The 15,490-nt window shown below is 35.7% G+C and overlaps 1 long non-coding RNA gene across 1 annotated transcript in view; it reads left to right on the top strand.

The window, feature by feature from the left end:
* Positions 1-1,109, top strand: part of LOC104853082 — a 76,531-nt gene extending 75,422 nt beyond the window's left edge. The window contains exon 7 of the long non-coding RNA XR_777678.2: positions 1,080-1,109. This is a non-coding gene — a long non-coding RNA (uncharacterized LOC104853082). The remainder of the gene's footprint in view (positions 1-1,079) is intronic.
* Positions 1,110-15,490: the final 14,381 nt, after the last annotated feature.

The following is a 15,490-nucleotide window of genomic DNA, read 5'->3' as shown; positions in this document are numbered from 1 at the left end:
ATTTGCAGTGTCATATATCCCCCAGAGAACTTGAATTATGCTTTAAGAATGCCCAATTGAAATGGAAAGTTGAAGCTATTTCTCAGGTACATGAACAAAAAAAATTGAGAATTTTATAAAGATTAATTTTTTTCTTTTTATTGAGTTTTATTGGTACATTTTAGGTATACAATACAGTTACATTCATTATTGGGATCTTGTACCTTTACATGACAGGTCTTGGTTCTCATTTTTTCCCCTTGTCCCTGCCCTCCCTTCACCCCCTCCATCCCTCCCCATTTACAAACACTTTATTTCCATTTTTTCATTTTATCATATTTTTTTTCTTTCCCTTATTTCCTTTCCCCTATCCTTCCCACTTTCCCTATACCTTGAGCCATTTTCTTCCTATTTCACATTGTTAATTATCTCAGTAGGATCTTGTGTACTATTATAGTTTTTCACACCAGAGAAACTATTTGGTATTTACACATGTGTGACTTATTTATTTCACTTAGGAGTATATCCTCAGAATGTATCCATTTTCCTATGAATGAATCTAATTTCTCATTATTTATGGCTGAGTAGTATTCTGTTTTATAGAAAAACCACATCTGCTTTATCCAGTTCCAACTGATGGGCAAATGGGTTGTTTCCAAGTTTTAGCTGTTACAAACTGTGCCACTATAAATATGGGTGTGCATATATCAATCTGGTATGCTTCTTTTAATTCTTTTGGAAAGATACCCAGCAGAGGAATGGCTAGGTCAAATGGAACCTCTAGTCCCAGCTCTTTGAGGTATCTCCATATTGATTTCATAGTGGCTGCACCAGTCTGCACTCCCACCAACAATGGAGAAGGGTTCCTTTCTCCCCACAACCCCGTCAATGTTTGTAATTGGTTGATTTCTTTATCGCAGCCATTCTTTGTGGTGTGAGGTGGAATCTCAGTGTTGTTTTCATCTGCATCTCTCGAATGACCAGTGATATGGAACATTTTTTCATATATTTACTTGTTGGTTTTACTTCTTTGTGTGAAAAATGTCTGTTCATTTCAGATGCCCATTTTTGAATTTGGTCTTTATGTTTGGAATCCTCAGTAGCACGGGAACCAGCAGAAAGAATCAACACCTGGGATCTCATCTTATTGAAAAGCTTCTGCACTGCAAAAGAAACCATCAACAGAACTAAGAGAAAACTTACAATGTGGGAAAAAATCTTTACCAGCTGCTCCTCAAAGGACTATTAGTTAGAATATATAAAGAACTATAAAGATTAAATTTTAAGGAATAAGGTTACATTGGGTTGGAAATTTTGCATTTGGAACAATGGTCACAGATCTTTAATTTTATTTATTTCCAGTAGATGGCACCAGCACCTCAAATAAAACCCAGTTTGCGGTAAACCAACAAATACACAATTTCAGTCAGTGCATATACTGTATTTCAAACTAAGCAGGTATCATAAAAATCTGACAAATTACTATCCAAATATTCTGATCTATGTTAAATGAAAAATTAAATAAATATTTATCCCACAACACCAAATGGAAGAATGAATGAATAATAGTTTTCTTAAATGTTTTCCATGAAAACTTTATAAAAAATAATAAAAAGAAATAAATATAATTAATTTCTCCTTTTCTTTAGATGCCCTTTGTTGTATGTTAGTAGTTCACCAATTGTTTGCAAGTGTGAAAGAGAGGCAAACACTGGGTACCTCTGGAAATTAGAAAGAAAAGCAAAAACAAGCCAGTACTCCTGAAACTTAGCTTGAGAAAATTGTTATTCAGAAATTTCCTTGGCATTGAAAGCCTTGATTCATAATCATAACACCCTCTTTCCTGAATATTGTTATATTCTTTTTCCCAATGGAGAAATCAACCATTTTCCTTTTTAAAAGTCTGAAGTGAAGAAATGTTTACCACAATTTCTTGAAATGCCATTTTTCTTTGATTAAAAAATTCCCTTTATAAGCTTTCTTTTTTATTATATGAAACTAGATTATCTTAAATGTTAGCTGTTTGTAACACTTAAGTATAAGCTCAGTACTTCCCTTAAGCTATTTTCCAATCTTAATGGATGATATTAGGTCATTAAAAGTACAACACACATAAAAGAAAACAGAATTTCTGAATATATTGAGTAATAGTAATATGATAATATTATACTGACATATATCATTTCATACAACTAGATGAATGGGCAAACATAAAAATAAAAAGGATAAGCAATCTTTTTCAAAGACGCTATTTCTATAGAGATTTTTTTTACTTGAGCGTGCTATTGATGAAATTAAGTAATTATTAAAGGCTGATATTTAAAAACAAGAGAAAATGATAGAAATGTGTTTATTTTTAAAATCTGTAATTACATGTTTATAAAAAGGAATAGATCCAGCTAGTCTCAAAAGTGTGGCTTATCATAAGCTCTTAAAATTCCAAGAGTCTTCTCATCTAATTTGACTCAGTGATGTGTGTATTTCCCTTTCTATATATGGTGTCATTATCCTGAGTGAATAAAAAACAAAAAGAATGAAAATCATTGCTCATATTAATAATAAAATAAAATATATTATTTTGTTTTTAATTTTAAATTAATTAATTAATTCATTTTTTTGGTACCAGGGATCGAACTCAGGGACCTTGTGCTTTTGAAGCAGGCAGTGGAACCACTGAGCTAAATCCCTGGCCCAAAATAAAATATATTATGAGTCTATATAGTTACCAGTGATTTCACTGATTCTTTCATAGTTACTCATAAAAAGAATTTCTTGGTGACAGATATTTTAAGCCAGTTTAGTCTCTATTCTGATACTGTATATTTTCTCAGACTTATCTATATAGTATATATAATTTATACTTATATACAGACTTTTACGTTTTCTATTCTTTTCTTTTTCCAGCTCTGATGTGTTATGAAAATAGACACATAGCTGTGGGTCGAAGTCTTAAAGAGTCAGAATGGATGTAATAGGAAGAGAGGGCTTTTCTATACTTTGCCTACTACTGTTGTGTGCACTCTCAGTGGCAGAGTATGGTGAGAATCTAGTGTGTGTTACTGCTACATGTGAGCAGGTACCCAGAGGTGGACCCATTACAGATAGAAGTGCAGGGCCACCAGGTGCTGGGCCTACCACTGGGATATGTGGCGAGACCCTACACAAAATTTATGCATCAAATAGTTCTGCTGGCTAGAATGCTTTTGAAACTATTTTAAAAGTTTGTTTGCATTCTTTCCAAGGCAAGGTTCTTTATTTCCTTCTTATTTCTTCCTACCTTCACCAAAAATAGACAACAAAAGCAATGAAAGACTTTTGCTGTCTGGAGTTTGCTACATTCACCCTCAAATCCTGGGCAGCTAGTATAAGTCTGGCTCAATTAAAAGTATATTTGTTTTGAAGTGCATCAGATCAAATGGGGGCTGTTTTATAGTCCACCTTGTACTTCACTGATTGTGAACTCGGTGAGCAAACAGAATTTGTTCACAGGGTGAAACACATATTTATGGTGGTGAATAAACTGCTCAGATTCAAATCTATTTGTCTGACCGAGCCAGACACAGGAATTCTAAGGCCAAGTGGGATGTTGTCACCTACATTTGCATATCAATGCCTGGACTCCCCTTCAGAAATACCGCTGCTTCAGGACAATGCAGTTGTCTGCAGTCTGGGGGAAAGAAAACCTATAAAAGTTTGCACTCACTTTTCAATGCCCTGAATTCATCTGTTTTTTTTTTTTTTCTTTTTTTTTTGTGCTTTGGAAAACTCTGAAACAGGGTCACCAAGTTCCATTCGCCATAGTTTTATTATGTTTTAAACGAAGCGATTGAACCTGCATAGAACCCAGACAGACAGATATCACAAGGCCACTTCGTGGGAAGATAGCCTCTTTGGGACACTGCAGCCTGTGTGACTGTTTCAGAGGCTTGGGCCTCACTGTCGTGGTTCCCTCTTACAGTTGTTTAAAGAACCAAGGGAAACCAGAGTGCTCAAGTAAAATACTTATAACCCTTTTTTTTCTGAGGAAAGCATGTAATCAAGGGTACTTCTAGCTATTGAGAAGCCAATCTAAGTACAAAAGTTATTTGGAAACCAGACAGATGGTGACAAAATGTCTAAGGTGATGTTATTTTCTACCTGACCAAGCCCCCGCTGATGGCTGTCTTTGAAGTGGAATCCTTACTGTTGAAATGGAATCCTTGTCACCTACCTATAGCATGTCATACTTTTAGTTAAGTTTTATCTAGAGGGCCTTCCTTCCTTCCTTTTTTCCTCCTTCCCTCCCTTCTGTTTCTTTCTTTCTTTCTTTCTTTCTTTCTTTCTTTCTTTCTTTCTTTCTTTCTTTCTTTCTTTCTTTCTTTCTTTCTTTCTTTCTTTCTTTCTGTCTTTCTCTCTCTCTCTCTCTCTCTCTCTCTCTCTCTTTCTTTCTTTCTTTCTTTCTTTCTTTCTTTCTTTCTTTCTTTCTTTCTTTCTTTCTTTCTTTCTCTCTTTCTTTTTTTTCCTTCCTTCCTTCCCTCGCTCCCTCTCTTTCCCTCTCTCTCTTTCCAATGCTTTTGTTTTTCTGAGGAAACTTTTAATAGAACATTTTACCTTCTATTTTAGACTTGGTTAATTGCAAAACTCCAAAGAAACAAAGGTAAATGAAAAATCTTTTCATAGTATCACCTTTATCCACTACTGTATATTTGAAAATACCTTTATGAGAACACCACAACTATAAATGCCAGCATTAGCGGTATTTCTCCTTCAGTGGTTTACCTGTGTTGTATTCCCCAACAAAACTACAATGTAATGTCTGCTTAAAAAATATGTTTCAAGATTACTGACTTTAATTCTCTCGCATACTGTTTTGCTTTTGGATTTTATCATTAATGTTTTTCTGGGTAATCCATATATATTTCTATTTGAACATCCTTTCATAGCCATCTCAAAAATGTATTCCCCCCTTGTCTTTACATGCAGAGTCCTATTGAAAATGTTTTGATTTGGTTAGAGTTCTAACAATGACCTGATTCTCCTTTTATCACCTATCTGCTGCTTCTCTTCAACTTCAAAGAGAGAAAAACAAAAGTGCATTGCATAAAAGAACCTATTCTGTTCCCACAGTTCTTTAGCTTTTCCTACTGATAGGAAATACCAGTGATTTCTGTATAAAAATTGCTATTATAGGCCCTTCTCTATTTTCATATTTTCTTTTCTGAGATTTGTTCTTTCTTCTATCACATCCTAAATAGTGTACACAGTTTCTTTCTTTCTAAATTTTCATTTTAAGTTTTTTCCAATATCTTCAGGGCTTCACCTACTTGTTCTGGGTAAGTAACTCCAGAAATGATCATTCTGATCCAAAATCTATCTGGTTATGCTTATCACAAACTGGGTAAATCTGAAAGTAGATGGTATAGACAATTACCTATGTTTGTTTTGTAATATATCAAAGAATTATTTGACATTCTCCTTTTCAAATGGTAGAGCCTAATTCTCATCTAGAACGTGTGCTGAGTTTAACAATCCCTTCTTGTGCTTCAAAGGTGACAGCAGTGACTACATCTGACTTTGGAGGCCAGGTCATGAAAGACTTGTCCACTTCCACCCTTCCCTCTCTTGAAGCACTCACTCTGGAAGAAGTGAGCCACCATATTGTGAGAACAGCCCTACCACAGCTCCTCAGCACCCCAGTGAGATCACCCAAATCCACTGAGAATAGATGATCGCTGTTTTAAGGCACTGAGTTTTAGGAGAGATTTATTATGCAGCGATAGATGACTGTATCTTGTCTTTTCAGATGTATCGTTTTTTTCCTTTCCATCATAAACATATTACCCCTGTCTGTTCTGTTGCCTATCTGTACTTGCTCATTCCTAGCAACAAGATTTTTCCATTTTCCTTTAATGTCTTATTAGTAATAACTATTACTTAATAAGTTACTAATGTCCTATTAAGATGTAGTACTACAACTTTTGTGAAAAATAATTAATTCCACTCTAAAGATAAGAAAGCTGAATTTTAAAAAGAGTTTTGCTATAAGTAGATGACAAGATTTGGATGAGTGTCCCCAAACATACCTGGGTTAAAGTTTTGGTTCCCAGGGTGACTCTTGTGGGAGGTGATGAACTCTGTTGGAGATTGGGCTTTAGGTTCTTGGGGGGATGCTGCAGAAGTGCCCTGTGGGACCCCAGCCTTTCCTCTCTCTATCTCTCTGATTCCTGGCTCAAGATGTGGGCACTGATCTTACACATGCTCTTACTATGACACGCCACCCTTGCTAGAGGCCTAAAATAATAAGTGTTGTTGCCTGATCTTGGATTTGAGCTTACAGAACTATGAGCCCAAACAAAACTCTCTTTACTTCATAAGCACCCTGGGCCAGGTATTTTTCTATAGTGACACAAAGGTGACAAATTTACTAGTCATGGAATTTGTATATTTCACTTTCCACATTCATAAAAAGGGGACAATAAGAGGCAACAATTGAATGGTTGTGATAATGTAATGCATGAAATCATGTAAATCCCTAGAACTTTCCCAAAGATATAGTAAGGATTCAACAAACATAATCATTATTATTATTGAGTGTGGATAAGGAAAGATTCCACATGTATAGAATGGGCTTCAACTCTGGGGAAATGACATGTGACTGAATAATCGCTTGTGGTAGTTTCATGAATTTTCTGTTATATCCTGTGACTCTTTTTTATTTGCTATGTGAAACATAGCAGAGCAGAGTATACAACATGAGAACATTTGTGTTTTAGATCTTTTATCTAAGATTTGTGCAATGATTTTGTTTACGAGCTAAACAAAGAGGTGATGTTCTAAAAGATAAAGAGGTACAGATTTTCTTGATCATGTAGATCTTAAAACCTAGTAGGAAAGAGAAATCAAAAAAGAAATAATTATAAGAGAGTACTAAACATACAAGAATTGAGATGCGTACAGGCTGTAGTACTGTAATAGATGAAGATGTACTGATTATTATTTTTCAGTAAAATGGTATGGAGATTTCTTCAGAGTTGGTTTCTGAGAAGATGAGATTTGAATTGGGTCATGAAGGATGTAAGAAAGAGCTGTATAGCTACAGGGACAAAAACATATAATTATATAAAGATTATGTATAACTGATATGTACAACTTTATAAAGACTAAAAATCACCACCACCAAAGATCTACAATTTTGGAATTCCTCAGAGATACATTTATGGTATATTCTTAAACTTTCACCAAATCAAATTCTAAAGTAAATAAATTGAGAGACCCGGGAGAAAGAAAAGGAGACTTAAAGGACAGAGAGCCCTGGGTGATAACGCACCCATTTGTATTTTTTTACTTCTCTATTCTCTAACAAAGACAATTTTCTTTGAGTTTCTGTTATTTAAAATTGTGGTTATCATACTTGGTACGGTGTTTAATTTTAAAATGATCTCTTAGGTGATATGGATATTCAATAATTAGAGTTATATTTTATCATCCAGCAGTTTTTAGTCTGATTGGAAAGAGATTTGTAGCTTAAATACATAAACTGCATGTGCACACACATGAACATAGGCAAATACTTATTAGATGTCAAATTATTGTTAATTATCAGGTGCTTTTTAGGCACAATTGCCAAAGTCATCCTAAAGAAGATGATCTCTGTGCAGGATTTTGAAGATTACAAGGTAGCTCAGTTTCAGCAAAAAGGATAAAAACAGTAGAGGAGAAATATGTCTAAATACATAAAGGTAGAAAGTACAACATGTAGTTTTTTTTTTTGTTTGTTTTATTTTGGCTTTAAATCTGTACAGAAGTACAGGAAAATCAGTAATTATTAGATGCTTCATTAGTAATTTTAGTCATTATCTAAAAAGTAGGAGAGAACTATGGATGCATCCAAGTAGGCAGCTACAATAAGCTGTCATGAGTAAGGTTCTTTTAAAAAATTAACTCTTGGATGAGCCTAGATGTACATGGAATGCACCTTATTGATTGGCTGATGGACTGACTGATTGATTGTGTTTGGGACTCAGCCTAGCGGCTTGTGCATGCTAAGCAGATGTTGTTCATTGAGCTATATCACCAGCCCCATTATAAAGTGGATCTTTTGAGAATGTACTCATTGTTAGCATCACAAAGCATCATATATTAAAATGTGTGCTGTACTGACTACTGACCCATGCATAAATACTGTTATAGTCTGACTTTTATACTTTTTTTTCTGTTTTTTAAAATTGAGTTTATTGGTACATTTTAGGTATATAGTACAGTTACATTCATTATTGGGATCTTGTACCTTTACATGACAGGTCTTGGTTCTCAGTTTTTCCCCTTGTCCCTGCCCTCCCTTCACCCCTTTCTCCCCTCCCCATTTACAAACACCTTATTTCCAGTTTTTCATTTTCTCATATTTTTTCTTTTCCCTTATTCCCTTTCCCCTACCCTTCCCACTTCCCCTACACCTTTAGCCCCTTTCTTCCTATTTCACACGGCCAATTATCTCATTAGGAACTTATGTACTATCATAGTTTTTCACACCAGAGAAACTATCTTGTATTTACACATGTGTGACATTTATTTCACTTAGGAGTATATCCTCAATAGGTACCCATTTTCCTATGAATGAATCTGATTTCTCATTCTTTATGACTTTTATACTTTTTAAGGTGCAAAGTCAATGACAAACATGACCACTGCTTTCTATGTTTACTGTGGGTGAAAACTTTGCAGCATAATTAGTTGGTGAGATGGTTGAAATGAAATAGATCATATACAAGTGACATTATCAAGCTGTATAACTCTTCTTTAGTCTTTCTTTCCAAGTACTCAATGATTTTCTGCCTTGTACCATTGTTATGTGTTCACAAACTCTATAGTGAATATTAATCAATTAAAAGCCTCAATTAACACAGGGACTTGGTCTAAATGTTGAGGATTCCATCTGGCATAACCTCAAGGAGAAAATGACAGGAAAAAGTGCAAGATATATGCACTGAGTGCAGGAAAACCAAATGAGACCGTGTGTATTTACTCTGCCTACTATGAGTGTAGTGACTGAGCCATAGCCTGCTGCATCTCCTACCTGGGCAAACCAGACACCTTGCTGATATCTAAATGATCAGTTTGCAGTCTTCAGGGCATGCTTTGTTTTGTCAACCCTGGCTGGCAAGATCTTAGCCATTTCTCAAGAAGCTATCCATTTATTCACACTAGCAAGGATCCTGGTCACCATTCTCTCCACCCCAGGATTGTATTTTCCATAGGAGAGCCATATGGTAACTAAAGAAAATTTAGGCCATCCATAAAATAGAAGGAGAAGTTTAAGGGGAGACTTTCCAATTCCCAATGGGAATTCTAGGAGCAGCTCCATGTGTCTAAGCAGAGAGGGCCAAGGAAGAGAAAGGCAACAGTGAGGAGGAGGCTGAGGGCAGGAATGTTGAGGGAGAGTAGGAGACAATTTCAGACATCACAGCAGATGCCAGTGTGTCACAATCCAGTGATCAGAAACCACAGGATTCGGTCAATGCAATTTTTGTTACTTTTAAAAATATGTGCCCGAATATGTAGCTTACAATGTTGTAATTGTTATATAAATCATGGGATTAAATATTTTCCCAGTCTTCTGTATGCAGAAATTATTCATTTATCCTTTTATACATTCACTCCTTGTTTAAATCTTTCTTATAGCACCTTTTTTGGGAGAAGTTTAAGTAATTTATGCTACTTATTCTGTGTCCTTTATTAGGTTGCAATTTTCTTATTTTGTGTCCTATTAGTCTGAAGACTTACAAGGCCTAACACAGTGATGGATATATAGTTTGTAGATACTTTTTAAAATAGTATCTTGTGAAGTTAACGGAATTGAAAGAAAAATTAGTGTTCCAGAAGTGATACTTTCATATGGCATTACATATCACTTCTTTATCACATCTTTAAATGGATTTACACACAAACATACTATTTAACCAAAGAAATAGTTGTGTTAGGAGTATTCTTTGTGTTACATCATAGTAGTTTTACTGATAATTTACTCTTAGCCCTATAAATCAGAGGAGGTAGTCTTGTAGTTCCAAATGGACACATATCTTTAGAATGCTTTTTCTGTTCCTCTAATTATAGAATTTTTAGTCTCATGATACCATTTTAGAGAATATGTAGACATTGTATGACAATTACAATATTTACTTATAAAAATTAAGTATGGAAAACCTTGTCTGTGATTCCTAAGTAAAAATTAAGAAAATGAACACAGGAACTTTAGTATGAAATCTGTAATTCTAAGAATTTCCTTCTTATCCTAACCATGGCCTCATTGCAGAGGATTGTTAAAGTATTATTTATCTTTTCTTTCTGATTTTTAAAATTTTATTCCTTTCTCATAAAATTGGCTTTATCCATTTCCTTCATTTCAATATAAGATTTGAAAAAATTCCCTGACTTATTGATTTAAACTTTCTGGATTGTTAGAAAAATTAATTTTATTGCTATATTTTAGGTATACAATATAAGGACATTCATCATTGGAAATTTGTACCCTTATGTAATCTATGTTGGTTTTTACTTTTTTCCATGTTACCCTGCCCTCCCTTCATTTCTACACCTCTCCCTTTACAAAAGCTTTGTTTCCATTTGTTCTTTTTTCTCATATTAATTCCATTCCCTTCTTTTCTTTCCCAAGCCCATCACATTTCCCCTTCCCCTTTGGACCTTTTCTTCTTCTTTCACATTATCTATCATACCTTTTGATCCTTATTTACACTTTCAGTTTCTCACACCAGAGAAGCTATTCAGTTTTTACACATGTCTGTCCTATTCATTTCACTAAGAGTATGGCCACAATGTGCACCCATTTAGTTATAAGTGTCTCTAATTTCTCATTCTATAAGGCTGAGTACTACTCCATTTTATTTTAAAAACCTTATTTTCCTTATCCAGTCTCCAGTTGATGGGCAGTTGGGCAGTTTCCAAATTTTAGCTATTGCAGACTGTGCTGTTATGAACATGGGTGCCCATATATCACTGTGGTGGGATCCTTTTAATTCTTTTGGGAAGATACCCTGTAGGGGAATAGCTGGATCAAATGGGGCTACTAATTCTAGCTCTTTGACATATCTCCATACTGATTTCTACAGTGGTTGTACCAGTCTACACTCCCACCAGCAGTGGGACAGGATTCCTTTATTCCCACAGCCCTGCCAGCATTTGTTATTGGTTGAATTCATTATAGTAGCCATTCTTTATGGGGTTAGGTGGAATCTCAAGTGTTGTTTTCATTGCATTTCTCCAAGGTCCAGTGATGTTGAACATTCTTTCATATGTTTATTTACTATTTCTACTTCTTTGTCTGAGAAATGTCTGTTCATTTCAGATGTCCATGTTTGGATTGGGTCTTTAAGTTTGGGAGGTCTGATTTTTTAGTTCTTTATATATTCTAGATAGTAGACCTTTGTCTGAGGAAAAGCTGGTAAAAATTTTTTCCCACATTGTGGGTTGTCTCTTCACACTGTTGGTGATTTCTCTTGCAGTACAATAACTTTTTAATAAGAAGAGATCCCAACTGTTGATTCTTTTTGCTAGTTCACATGCAACTAAGTTTTTGTTCTTGAAATCTTTTCCTACACAAATGTCTTCAAGAGTTCTACCTAACCTCTCTTTCAGCCAGTTTAGTGTTTCTGTTTTAATGGTTAGCTTTTTAATCCATTTCAATTTTAGTTTAATGCATGGTGAGAGATACAGGTCGTTTTAATCCTTGGCAAGTTGAAATACAGTTTTTCCAGCACCAGTTATTAAAGAGGCAATCTTTCCTCCAGTGAGGGTATTTGACTCCTTTTTTGAAGATGAAGTGGCTGAGTATGTCTGGAGTTTTTTTCTGCATCTTCTCATCTGTTCCACTGGTCCTCAGGTCTGCTTCTTTGCCAATACCATGCTGTTTTTATCACAGTAGCTTTGTAGTATAGTGTTAAATTGGGGATTGTGGTACTCCCTACTTTGACTTTATTGCCTAGAATTGCTTTTGCTCTTCTAGGTCTCTTCTTGTTAATTAATTTTTACATTGTTTTTTCATGGCCCATGAAATATGCTACTGGTATTTCAATTGGGACTTCATTGAATCTGTATTGGAGTTTTGGAAGTATGTCCATTTTCACTATGTTGATTCTTCCTACCCAGGAGCAAGGGATGTCTTTCCATTTTCTGATATCCTCTTCAATCTCTTTTCTCTGGGTGTTGTAGTTTTTAGAGTAGAGGTCTATGATTTTTTTGCATTAGGTGTACCCCTAGATATTTCAATTTTTTTGGATGATATTACGAAAGGAGTTGTTTGTCCCATTATTCACTCATTAAGTCTGTTTTTCATGTACAGGAAAGCTAGTGATTTTTGTGTGTTGACCTTGTATCCAGCTACTTTGCTGAATTTGGCTATTAACTTTAGAAGACTTTTGGTGGATTTCTTGGAGTCTTCTAAATAGAGTATCATGTCATCTGCAAATAATGACAGTTTGACTTCTTCATTTCCTATCTTTATTCCTTTTGTTTTTCTCCTGTCTAATAGCTGTGGCTAATGTTTCCAAAGCTATATGGAACAGGAGTGGTGATAATGAGCATCCTTGTCTTGTTCCTGATTTTAGAGTGAAGGATTTCAGTTTTTGACCAGTTAGTATGATATTGGCTATTGGTTTTTCATAGATGACTTTTATCAGGTGGAGGTAGAGACTGTCTATTCCATTTTTTTGGTGGGTTTTTATCATAAATGCCTGTTGGATTTTGCTTTCTCTGCATCTATTGAGATGAACATATGATTTTTGTCCTTGGCTCTATTAATATAGTGTATTACATTTATTGATTCGCATATGTTGAACCATCCTCACATTCCTGGGATAAATCCCACTTGATCTGGGTCTATGATCTTCTTGATGATCTTCTGCATTCTATTTGGCAGCATCTTATTAAGGATTTTTGCATCTATGTTCATTAGTGAGATTGCCTATAGTTCTCTTTTTTGGTTGGTGCTTTGTGGGCTTTGGGATCACAATGATGCTTGCTTCCAGGAATGACTTCAGAAGTATCGCTTCCCTTTCAGTTTCACTGAAGAGTTTAAGCAGTAGTGGCAGTAATTCCTCTCTAAATGTCTTGTAGAATTCAGCAGTGAAGACATCAGGACCTGGGCTTTTCTTAGTTGGTAAGTTTTTAATTACTTTTTCAATTTCATTGATTGGTAGTGGGCCATTTAGAATTTTTAGGTCATCTCCTTGCAACTTTGGTAATTCATATGTATGTAGGAGTCTGTCCATTTCTTGTGTGTTTTCCATCTTTCTGGTGTTTAGGTTCTCGAAGTAGGTATTGATGATCCTCTGGATTTCTGCTGAGTCCGTTGTATTTTCACCCTTTTCATTCTTAATTGCGTGGTTTAAGGTCTTTTATTTTTCTTTTTTTTTGATAAGGGTGGCTAATGGTTTGTCAATTTAGTTTATTCTTTTGAAGAGCCAACTCTTAGCTTCATTTTTTTGTATTGTTCTCTTATTCTCCATTACATTAATTTCTACCCTGGTCTTTATAATTTCCTCCCTTGTATGAGCTTTGGAATTGTCCTGTTCCTCTTTTTCTGAAGCTTAAGGTTCAGCATCAGGTTTTGTAATTGAACTCACTCTGTTTTCCTAATATGAAAATTCAGTGCTATGAATTTCCACATAAGCCTGCTTTCATTGTGTCTCATATATTCTAATATGTTGTACTGTCATTTTCACTTAAATGTAGGAACTGTCTGATTTCTTCTTTAATTCCCTCTGTGATCCTTTGGTTATTCAGAAGTGTGTTGTTCAACTCCCATGTGTTTATGAAATTCTTGCAGTTTCTTTTGTTATTGATCTTCAGTTTTATCGCATTATGGTCTGATAATATACAGGGGATAACTCCAATTCCTTTGCACTTACTTAAACATGTTCTGTGAGTGAGTATGTGATCTATTTTGAATGACAAAACATGTGCAGCTGAAAAAAATGTGTATTCTGATTTTGTGGGATGAAACACTCTATAAACAACTGTTAAGTCCATTTGTTTGAGAGATTGATAACTTTCTTTCTATGAGTTTCCTTTTGTATGCAGCATATTGTTGAATCTTAAATGTATCTTATTTCTCCATCAATTTGAAAGATAGTTTTACAGGGTACATCAATCTGGGTTGAAGGTTGTCTTCTGTTAGGGCTTGAAAAAAATCACTCCATGCTCTTCTTGCCTTGTGGGTTTGTGTTGAGAAATCTGCTGTGATTCTAATGGTGTCTCCTTTGTATGTGATTTGTTTCTTTTCTTTAACTGCTTGTAGAAGTTTGTTTTTTTGTTGGGTTTCTGGAATCTTAACTATTATATGCCTATGTGTAGGTTTTTTTGATCATGGCTAGTTGGAGTCCTATAAGCCTCACTTATGTCAAGTTCTTTTCCCCTATTTGGGAAGTTTTCTGCCATTACTTCTTTCAACAGTTTTTTGTTTTCTGCAGTCTCCTGTTTCTTATTGGTGTGGGCCTCTGACTGAAGCTTGTGTGCCTATGCAGCTCTTTTCTGGGCAAGCCTTGGTTGGGTAGGCTTGCCTGAGCCTCTGGGGCCAGGGCAGATCCCTGGCTGTGCTCTGCCTGCAACCATGCTGGTCTGGACCACATGGCTGTTCCCCGGGATATGTGCACACTCACAGATACTATGGGGTGGGCCTCCTGGTCCCTTACTATTTTCAAGAAATTTTTCTTTTCCTGGTCACTATTTGGAATCCTGTCTTCTATATCTTATATTCTGTCCTCACATTAGCTCATTATGCTATGTAAACTTTTTTTTTTAAAGCTCTTGGATATCTGTTTGCATCAGTTTTGTGGATTCCATTTGTTTCTTATGCTGGGATTCCATCATGTTTCTTAGCTCCTCTATTTTTTTAAAAATCTGTGTCTGCTTTAGAGTTATGAATCATGTCTTGCACTATGGACATAGTTTCTATTATTATGTGAGAAATTATTTCTGATTTCATTTTTTCCAGATCCTCTTTTATTGCCAGTTCACAGAGTCCAGCTGGTAGAGTGTCAGACTGTTCCACCTTATTGCCCTTTTGGGTTGCCTTAGGTGATCTGGAAGTCTGGTTTTGAGACTTGTTTATGTGTCTTCTCATTTCAAGAGATGCAGCCTGCTGTCATCAAGCCACCAAAAGGCATTTTTTTCTGATGCTCACCACTGCATCAATTCCTGGGTTCAGAATGGTGGCCTTCTGGATTCTTGAGCTGCCCTGTTTTCCAGGTGGGGCTCTGGATGGGACATGTGCACACTTGGGATGGCATCTGGACATGCCTCTGGCTGGGGTCTATCCTTCTGGGTATTTATTGTCTTGTAGGGCCTTCGGCTTTGGGCTGTGCACCTGAGTTGCTTCTGTCTTAGTGGGCTTCCTGCTGGGCTCTGCACTCACTTAGCAATGGTCTCTGGGCAGGCCTCTGACTGCTTGCCCACCTATGTAGCTGTTTTCCATGTGGGTTATTGACTGGGGCCTGTGATGCTTGTGTTTGGGCAGGGTCCT

The sequence above is a fragment of the Fukomys damarensis genome, unplaced genomic scaffold (genome assembly GCF_012274545.1).
Source record: "Fukomys damarensis isolate Sample0158 unplaced genomic scaffold, DMR_v1.0_HiC HiC_scaffold_38, whole genome shotgun sequence".
In the NCBI taxonomy this organism is placed as follows: domain Eukaryota; kingdom Metazoa; phylum Chordata; class Mammalia; order Rodentia; family Bathyergidae; genus Fukomys; species Fukomys damarensis.
This window is presented reverse-complemented; position numbering and strand designations above follow the sequence as displayed.